Source organism: Hemitrygon akajei, unplaced genomic scaffold (assembly GCF_048418815.1).
Source record: "Hemitrygon akajei unplaced genomic scaffold, sHemAka1.3 Scf000033, whole genome shotgun sequence".
In the NCBI taxonomy this organism is placed as follows: Eukaryota; Metazoa; Chordata; class Chondrichthyes; order Myliobatiformes; family Dasyatidae; genus Hemitrygon; species Hemitrygon akajei.
In genome coordinates, this window is record NW_027331919.1 from 11,848,960 (window position 1) to 11,857,385 (window position 8,426).

The following is an 8,426-nucleotide window of genomic DNA, read 5'->3' on the forward strand; positions in this document are numbered from 1 at the left end:
GAGGAAGGAAATTCAGTCCATTGCGAGGGGTGACATAGAATCAGGAGATGTAGAGTCAGTATGGATAGAACTGAGAAATTGTAAGGGCAATAAGACCCTAATGTGAGTTCTCTATAGGCCCCCCAATAGTAGCCAGGATATAGTGTGCAAGTTGAATCAAGAGTTAAAATTAGCATGTCGCAAAGGTAAAACCACCGTTGTAATGGGGGATTTCAACATGCAGGTAGACTGGGAAAATTAGGCTGGCACTGGACCCCAAGAATGGGGGTTTGTGGAGTGCGTCCGAGATGGATCCTTAGAGCAGATTGTACTGGAGCCTACCAGGGAGAAGGCAATTGTGGATCTAGTGTAGTGTAATGAACCGGATTTGATAAGGGAACTCGAGATAAAGGAGCCATTAGAAGGTACTGACCATAATATGATAAGTATTAATCTACAATTTGATAGGGAGTAGGGAAAAAGGGATGTGTCAGTATTACAGTTGAACAAAGGGGACTATGGAGCCATGTGGGGCACAGACAATATGGATGCGCAGAGTCCTTTTCCGTAGACTTGGAGGATCGAGAATCAGAGCGCACAGTTCTGTGGTGATAGCAGAAGGAGATTTATGTGCGGAGCAGAGTGACATTTTTTTTAAGCAGACGGTGCTCCGTCTGTGGAAGGAACTGCCAGAGGAACTGGTCGATGAGGATGCATTAACACTTGTACAGTTGTGCGTACATCATGAGACCCCCCTGAGAATGGCATCGTCAATGTGAACTCTGACCTGCCTGTGCAGTCACTGACATTTCTCCTGGTCCAGACGCAATAGGAGGATCTTCTTCCTTAGCGATGGGAAGTTCATTTTGGAGAAGGTTCAACTGTGAGTAGGCGGGATCCAGATAATCTAGGAGAGAATGCAAGAGAATGTGTGAGAGAGGCAAATAGAAGTGCAAGGGACAGGTAGAGACTGCGGGGGGGGGTGGGGGGAGTGAGAGTCAGGTAGAAAATATGAGGAAGAGGATGAAGTGAGTGGAGAGAGACGTGGACATTGAGCAGCAGATGGGGGGACGGATGGAGACAGGAAATAGGGTGACAGATGAAAGCGATGAACGGGAAAATGGGAGAGAATGGGGAGGCAGAACAAGGAGAGGAATTCGACAAGCTGTGGGGAGGGAGAAGAGGGAACGTGGTCATGAGTGAAGTGGCAGTGAGAAGAGTAAGAGCGTTATCGAAAGAGTCAGGGAGAGAGGGGCAGAGTGAGGGGAGAAAAAATGGCAGAGGTTGCGAGAGGGACAGAAGGAGAGAGAGACAATGGGTGAGAGGGGGAAAGAGAGAGGGTTAAGGTTTTATTATTTTGGTCGTGGTTGTACTGTTGTATGCAACCCTTGTTTTGTCAAACATTGGCAATATGACGGTCTTTTGGGGATTAAAATGTTGTGGGGATTTTCGCGCTCCACTGTGGTTCTTTCTTTCCTAGCTGATTTTAAGAGGAAGAGCGGTAGGTAACGTCGTGGCTCACAGTACCAGAGACCCGAGTTAAATAAATCTCAATATATTTTTTAAAAAGATGAATCACAAGGTTAGTTATCATTTACATATACAAGTGGCTGTTTGTGTTTTGTGATGTCAATGACTGCTCTGAATGAAAATGGAGATGGCTGGCTGCTAAAATTAGTAGACCCTATCACCTTAGGATTTAGGTGCAGAAGGGGGCCATTTGACCCATTGAGTCTGCTCCGCCATTCAATAATGGGGTGATTCAATTCTCCAGCAATCCCCACTCCCATTCCTTCTCGCCATATCATTTGGTATCTTGGCTAAGCTAGAACCTATCTATTTCTGCCTTAGATTCAGCCAATGACTTGTCCTCCACAGATGTTTGTCGCATCAAATGCCGCAGATTTTCCAACCTCTAACTAAAGTAATTTCTCCCTAATATCAGTTCAAAAAAGAGGTCCATCAATCCTGACTCGTGCCCTCTTGTTCTCGACTCCCCTACCATGGGAAATAACTTTGCCGTATGTAATCCGCTGAGTCCTCTCAGCATTTGGAATGTTTCTATGAGATTCCACCTCATTCTCCTGAATTCCTGGGAATACAGCCCAAGAGTTTCCGGACGTTCCTCATACGGTATCCCTTTCATTCCTGGAATCATTCTCGTGAAACTTCTCTGAAACCTCTCCAATGACGGTATACATTTTCTAAAATAAGGAGCCCAAAACTGCAAACAATACTCCGTGTGGTCTCACGAGTGCCTTATAGAGCCTCAACATCACATCCCTGCTCTTATATTCTATACCTCTAGAAATTAATACCTGCATTGCATTCGCCTTCTTCGCCATTGACTCAACCTGGAGGTTAAATTTTAGTGTATGCTCCACAAAGACTGCCAAGTCCCTCTGCATTTCTGCATTTTGAATTCTCCCCCGATCTAAATAACAGTCTGCCCGTTTATTTCTTCCGAACAAACTGCATGAACGTACACTTTCCAACATTGCATTTCTTTTGCCACTTCGTTTCCCATTCCCTTAAACTATCTACGACTTTCTGCAGGATCTCTGTTTCCTCAACTCTTCTCGTTCCTCCACCTGTATTTGTGTCAGCGGAAAATCATTGACATTCATCGCAAGAAGCAGCGACTCCAGCACCGAACCCTGTTGAACTCCACTGGTAACCGGTAGCCAGACGGAATAGGGTCCCTTTATTCCAGTCTCACTTTTCTGCCGATCAGTCAATGCTCCACACACGCTAGTATCTGTCCATTATACTTTTATGGTCTCTTATCTTCCTAAGCAGCCTCATGTGCGGCACCTTGCCAAATGCCGTCTGAAAATCCAAGTTCACCATGTCTACTGCATCCCGTTAGACTACCCTGCTTTAAGTTTCCTCAAAAAATGCAGTAGGTTAATCAGGCAGAATGTTCCTTCCAGGAAACCATGCTGGGTTTTGCCTACCTTATCATTTGCCTGCACGTATTCCGTAAACTCATCTATAGATTTCTTTCTGCTGCATCTCACCCTTCCTAAATAGCTGAGTAGCATCTTCAATTTTCCAGTCATCTGGTACAATGCCAGAATCTATCGTTTCTTGAAAGATCATTGTTAGTGCGTCCGCAATCTCGCCAGCTACTTTCTTCAGAACCCGAGGGTGCATTCATCGGGCCCAGTAGATTTATCCACCTTCAGACCATTAAGCATTCTGAGCACCTTCTCATTCATAATTTTCATTGCACAAACATTCTTGAATGTCCGCATACTGCAGACTTCTTCAGCTGTGAAGTCGGACGCAAGATTTACATTCAGTTCCTCTGCCATCTCTGCGTGTCTCATTACAATATACCCAGCATCATTTTCTATTGGTCCAGTATCTACCCTTGACTCTCGTTTACCCTTCATATACATAAAAAAAAACTTTAGTATTTTCTTTGATATCAGTCACCAGCTTCCTTTCATAATTCATCTTTCCTTCCTAATGACCTTCTTAGTTTCCTTCTGCAAGTTTTAAAAAGCTTCCCAATCCTCATATAATATGCCTGATGCAGCCTAATAAAGACAAAAATCCTATATGCCTTCATAAATCCCTGTCAGTACGCATGGCCACGAGCAATGACATTGCACCACAAGATCCCTCTGCTAATCAACACTGTTTTGGTTCTTGTCTTCAATAGTGTGTTATCGGTTACCATTTTACCTACCAAAGTGCAAATTGTACGTTTGTCCGGGTTAAGCTCAATCTGCCATTTCCCCAACCCATTTCTGAAACTGATCCATATCCTACTGCATTCATTGCAGATCTTCTACGCGGTCCCTAACACCACTCAACTTCGTATTATGTGCAGACTTACCAACCCTCCGTCTACATTTTCAACCATATCGTTTATTTTCATCAGTAACTGGACAGGTCTCAGCAACTTCCATAGATACAGATCACTTCGCTGGAATAAAACGCGGTACATCAGTCACAGAAAGTGACAGAGTAAAGTGTCACAGTTACAGAGAAAGTGCATGGAGGCACGCAATAAGGTTGAAGGGCCACGAGGTGACGATTGTGAGGTTAAGCGTACCTGATATCCCAGTACGGGACCGTTCAATAGTCTGATAAGAGTTGAATAGAAACTGTCCTCGAGCCGAGTTACGGCTATATAAAAGCATGGTTAGATCCTACTTGGAGCACTGTGTTCACTGTGGGAATACTATAGAGAGAGTACAGAGTAGATTTACAAGGATGTTGTCTGGATTGGCTAGCCTACCTGATGAGAATAGGTTGAGTGATCTTGGCTCTTTCTCCTCAGAGAGACGGCGGATAATAATTGGCCTGATAGAGGAATTTAAGATCATAAGAGACATTGATCACGTCGATAGCCATACACTGTTTCTCAGAGGTGTAATGGCTAACACGACGGGACAGAGTTTTATGCTGCTTGGAAATAGGTGCCGAGGGGGTGACGGGGTAAGACTTTCACACAGAAAGTGGTGAGTGCGTGAAATGCACGGCCGCCGACGGTGGTGGAAGAACGTGCAATAAGGACGATAAAGAGCTTCTTAAATAGGCTCATGGAGCTTAAAAAAATAGAGTGCTCTGCGCCATAGAAATTCCAGGCAATTTATAGAGTAAGTTACATAGTCGGCATAACATTGTGGGCCGAAGGGCATCAATGTGCTGTAGATTTCTATGTTCTAGTGAGACATCTTTTCCCATGGCGTGGGTGTAGAAGACAGCATGACCGGGTAGTGGGGTTGGTTCCTTGATCACGATGACAGCAGGAAGTATAGTCTGAGTTCCTGGAGGGGAGGCAGGGTGACGAGATGTGCTCAGCTGTGTCCACAGTGTTCTGCAGTCTCTGGTTTCGAGATGTGCTCAGCTGTGTCCACAGTGTTCTGCAGTCTCTGGTTTCGAGATGTGCTCAGCTGTGTCCACAGTGTTCTGCAGTCTCTGGTTTCAGAGATGTGCTCAGCTGTGTCCACAGTGTTCTGCAGTCTCTGGTTTCCGAGATGTGCTCAGCTGTGTCCACAGTGTTCTGCAGTCTCTGGTTTCCGAGATGTGCTCAGCTGTGTCCACAGTGTTCTGCAGTCTCTGGTTTCCGAGATGTGCTCAGCTGTGTCCACAGTGTTCTGCAGTCTCTGGTTTCCGAGATGTGCTCGGCTGTGTCCACAGTGCTCTGCTGTCTCTGGTTTCCGCGATGTGCTCAGCTGTGTCCACAGTGTTCTGCAGTCTCTGGTTTCCGAGATGTGCTCAGCTGTGTCCACAGTGTTCTGCAGTCTCTGGTTTCCGAGATGTGCTCAGCTGTGTCCACAGTGTTCTTCAGTCTCTGGTTTCCGAGATGTGCTCAGCTGTGTCCACAGTGTTCTGCAGTCTCTGGTTTCCGAGATGTGCTCAGCTGTGTCCACAGTGTTCTGCAGTCTCTGGTTTCCGAGATGTGCTCAGCTGTGTCCACAGTGTTCTGCCGTCTCTGGTTTCCGAGATGTGCTCAGCTGTGTCCACAGTGTTCTGCAGTCTCTGGTTTCCGAGATGTGCTGAGCTGTGTCCACAGTGTTCTGCAGTCTCTGGTTTCCGAGATGTGCTCAGCTGTGTCCACAGTGTTCTGCAGTCTCTGGTTTCCGAGATGTGCTCAGCTGTGTCCACAGTGTTCTGCAGTCTCTGGTTGCCGAGATGCGCTCAGCTGTGTCCACAGTTTTCTGCAGTCTCTGGTTTCCGAGATGTGCTCAGCTGTGTCCACAGTGTTCTGCAGTCTCTGGTTTCCGAGATGCGCTCAGCTGTGTCCACAATGTTCTGCAGTCTCTGGTTTCCGAGATGTGCTCAGCTGTGTCCACAGTGTTCTGCAGTCTCTGGTTTCCGAGATGTGCTCAGCTGTGTCCACAGTGTTCTGCAGTCTCTGGTTTCCGAGATGTGCTCAGCTGTGTCCACAGTGTTCTGCAGTCTCTGGTTGCCGAGATGTGCTCAGCTGTGTCCACAGTGTTCTGCAGTCTCTGGTTGCCGAGATGCGCTCAGCTGTGTCCACAGTGTTCTGCCGTCTCTGGTTTCCGAGATGTGCTCAGCTGTGTCCACAGTGTTCTGCAGTCTCTGGTTTCCGAGATGTGCTCAGCTGTGTCCTCAGTGTTCTGCAGTCTCTGGTTGCCGAGATGTGCTCAGCTGTGTCCACAGTGTTCTGCAGTCTCTGGTTTCCGAGATGTGCTCAGCTGTGTCCACAGTGTTCTGCAGTCTCTGGTTTCCGAGATGTGCTCAGCTGTGTCCACAGTGTTCTGCAGTCTCTGGTTTCCGAGATGTGCTCAGCTGTGTCCACAGTGTTCTGCAGTCTCTGGTTTCCGAGATGTGCTCAGCTGTGTCCACAGTGTTCTGCAGTCTCTGGTTTCCGAGATGTGCTCAGCTGTGTCCACAGTGTTCTGCAGTCTCTGGTTTCCGAGATGTGCTCAGCTGTGTCCACAGTGTTTTGCAGTCTCTGGTTTCCGAGATGTGCTCAGCTGTGTCCACAGTGTTCGGCAGTCTCTGGTTGCCGAGATGTGCTCAGCTGTGTCCACAGTGTTCTGCAGTCTCTGGTTGCCGAGATGCGCTCAGCTGTGTCCACAGTGTTCTGCCGTCTCTGGTTTCCGAGATGTGCTCAGCTGTGTCCACAGTGTTCTGCAGTCTCTGGTTGCCGAGATGTGCTCAGGTGTGTCCACAGTGTTCTGCAGTCTCTGGTTTCCGAGATGTGCTCAGCTGTGTCCACAGTGTTCTGCAGTCTCTGGTTTCCGAGATGTGCTCAGCTGTGTCCACAGTGTTCTGCAGTCTCTGGTTTCCGAGATGTGCTCAGCTGTGTCCACAGTGTTCTGCAGTCTCTGGTTTCCGAGATGTGCTCAGCTGTGTCCACAGTGTTCTGCAGTCTCTGGTTTCCGAGATGTGCTCAGCTGTGTCCACAGTGTTCTGCAGTCTCTGGTTTCCGAGATGTGCTCAGCTGTGTCCACAGTGTTCTGCAGTCTCTGGTTTCCGAGATGTGCTCAGCTGTGTCCACAGTGTTCTGCAGTCTCTGGTTTCCGAGATGTGCTCAGCTGTGTCCACAGTGTTCTGCAGTCTCTGGTTTCCGAGATGTGCTCAGCTGTGTCCACAGTGTTCTGCAGTCTCTGGTTTCCGAGATGTGCTCAGCTGTGTCCACAGTGTTCTGCAGTCTCTGGATTCCGAGATGTGCTCAGATGTGTCCACAGTGTTCTGCAGTCTCTGGTTTCCGAGATGTGCTCAGCTGTGTCCACAGTGTTCTGCAGTCTCTGGTTTCCGAGATGTGCTCAGCTGTGTCCACAGTGTTCTGCAGTCTCTGGTTTCCGAGATGTGCTCAGCTGTGTCCACAGTGTTCTGCAGTCTCTGGTTTCCGAGATGTGCTCAGCTGTGTCCACAGTGTTCTGCAGTCTCTGGTTTCCGAGATGTGCTCAGCTGTGTCCACAGTGTTCTGCAGTATCTGGTTTCCGAGATGTGCTCAGCTGTGTCCACAGTGTTCTGCAGTCTCCGGTTGCCGAGATGTGCTCAGTTGTGTCCACAGTGTTCTGCAGTCTCTGGTTTCCGAGATGTGCTCAGCTGTGTCCACAGTGTTCTGCAGTCTCTGGTTTCCGAGATGTGCTCAGCTGTGTCCACAGTGTTCTGCAGTCTCTGGTTTCCGAGATGTGCTTAGCTGTGTCCACAGTGTTCTGCAGTCTCTGGTTGCCGAGATGTGCTCAGCTGTGTCCACAGTGTTCTGCAGTCTCTGGTTGCCGAGCTGCGCTCAGCTGTGTCCACAGTGTTCTGCAGTCTCTGGTTGCCGAGATGTGCTCAGCTGTGTCCACAGTGTTCTGCAGTCTCTGGTTGCCGAGCTGCGCTCAGCTGTGTCCACAGTGTTCTGCCGTCTCTGGTTTCCGAGATGTGCTCAGCAGTGTCCACAGTGTTCTGCAGTCTCTGGTTTCCGAGATGTGCTCAGCTGTGTCCACAGTGTTCTTCAGTCTCTGGTTGCCGAGATGTGCTCAGCTGTGTCCACAGTATTCTGCAGTCTCTGGTCTCCGAGATGTGCTCAGCTGTGTCCACAGTGTTCTGCAGTCTCTGGTTTCCGAGATGTGCTCAGCTGTGTCCACAGTGTTCTGCAGTCTCTGGATTCCGAGATGTGCGCCGCTGTGTCCACAGTGTTCTGCAGTCTCTGGTTTCCGAGATGCGCTCAGCTGTGTCCACAGTGTTCTGCAGTCTCTGGTTTCCGAGATGTGCTCAGCTGTGTCCACAGTGTTCTGCAGTCTCTGGTTTCCGAGATGTGCTCAGCTGTGTCCACAGTGTTCTGCAGTCTCTGGTTTCCGAGATGTGCTCAGCTGTGTCCACAGTGTTCTGCAGTCTCTGGTTTCCGAGATGTGCTCAGCTGTGTCCACAGTGTTCTTCAGTCTCTGGTTGCCGAGATGTGCTCAGCTGTGTCCACAGTGTTCTGCAGTCTCTGGTTGCCGAGATGCGCTCAGCTGTGTCCACAG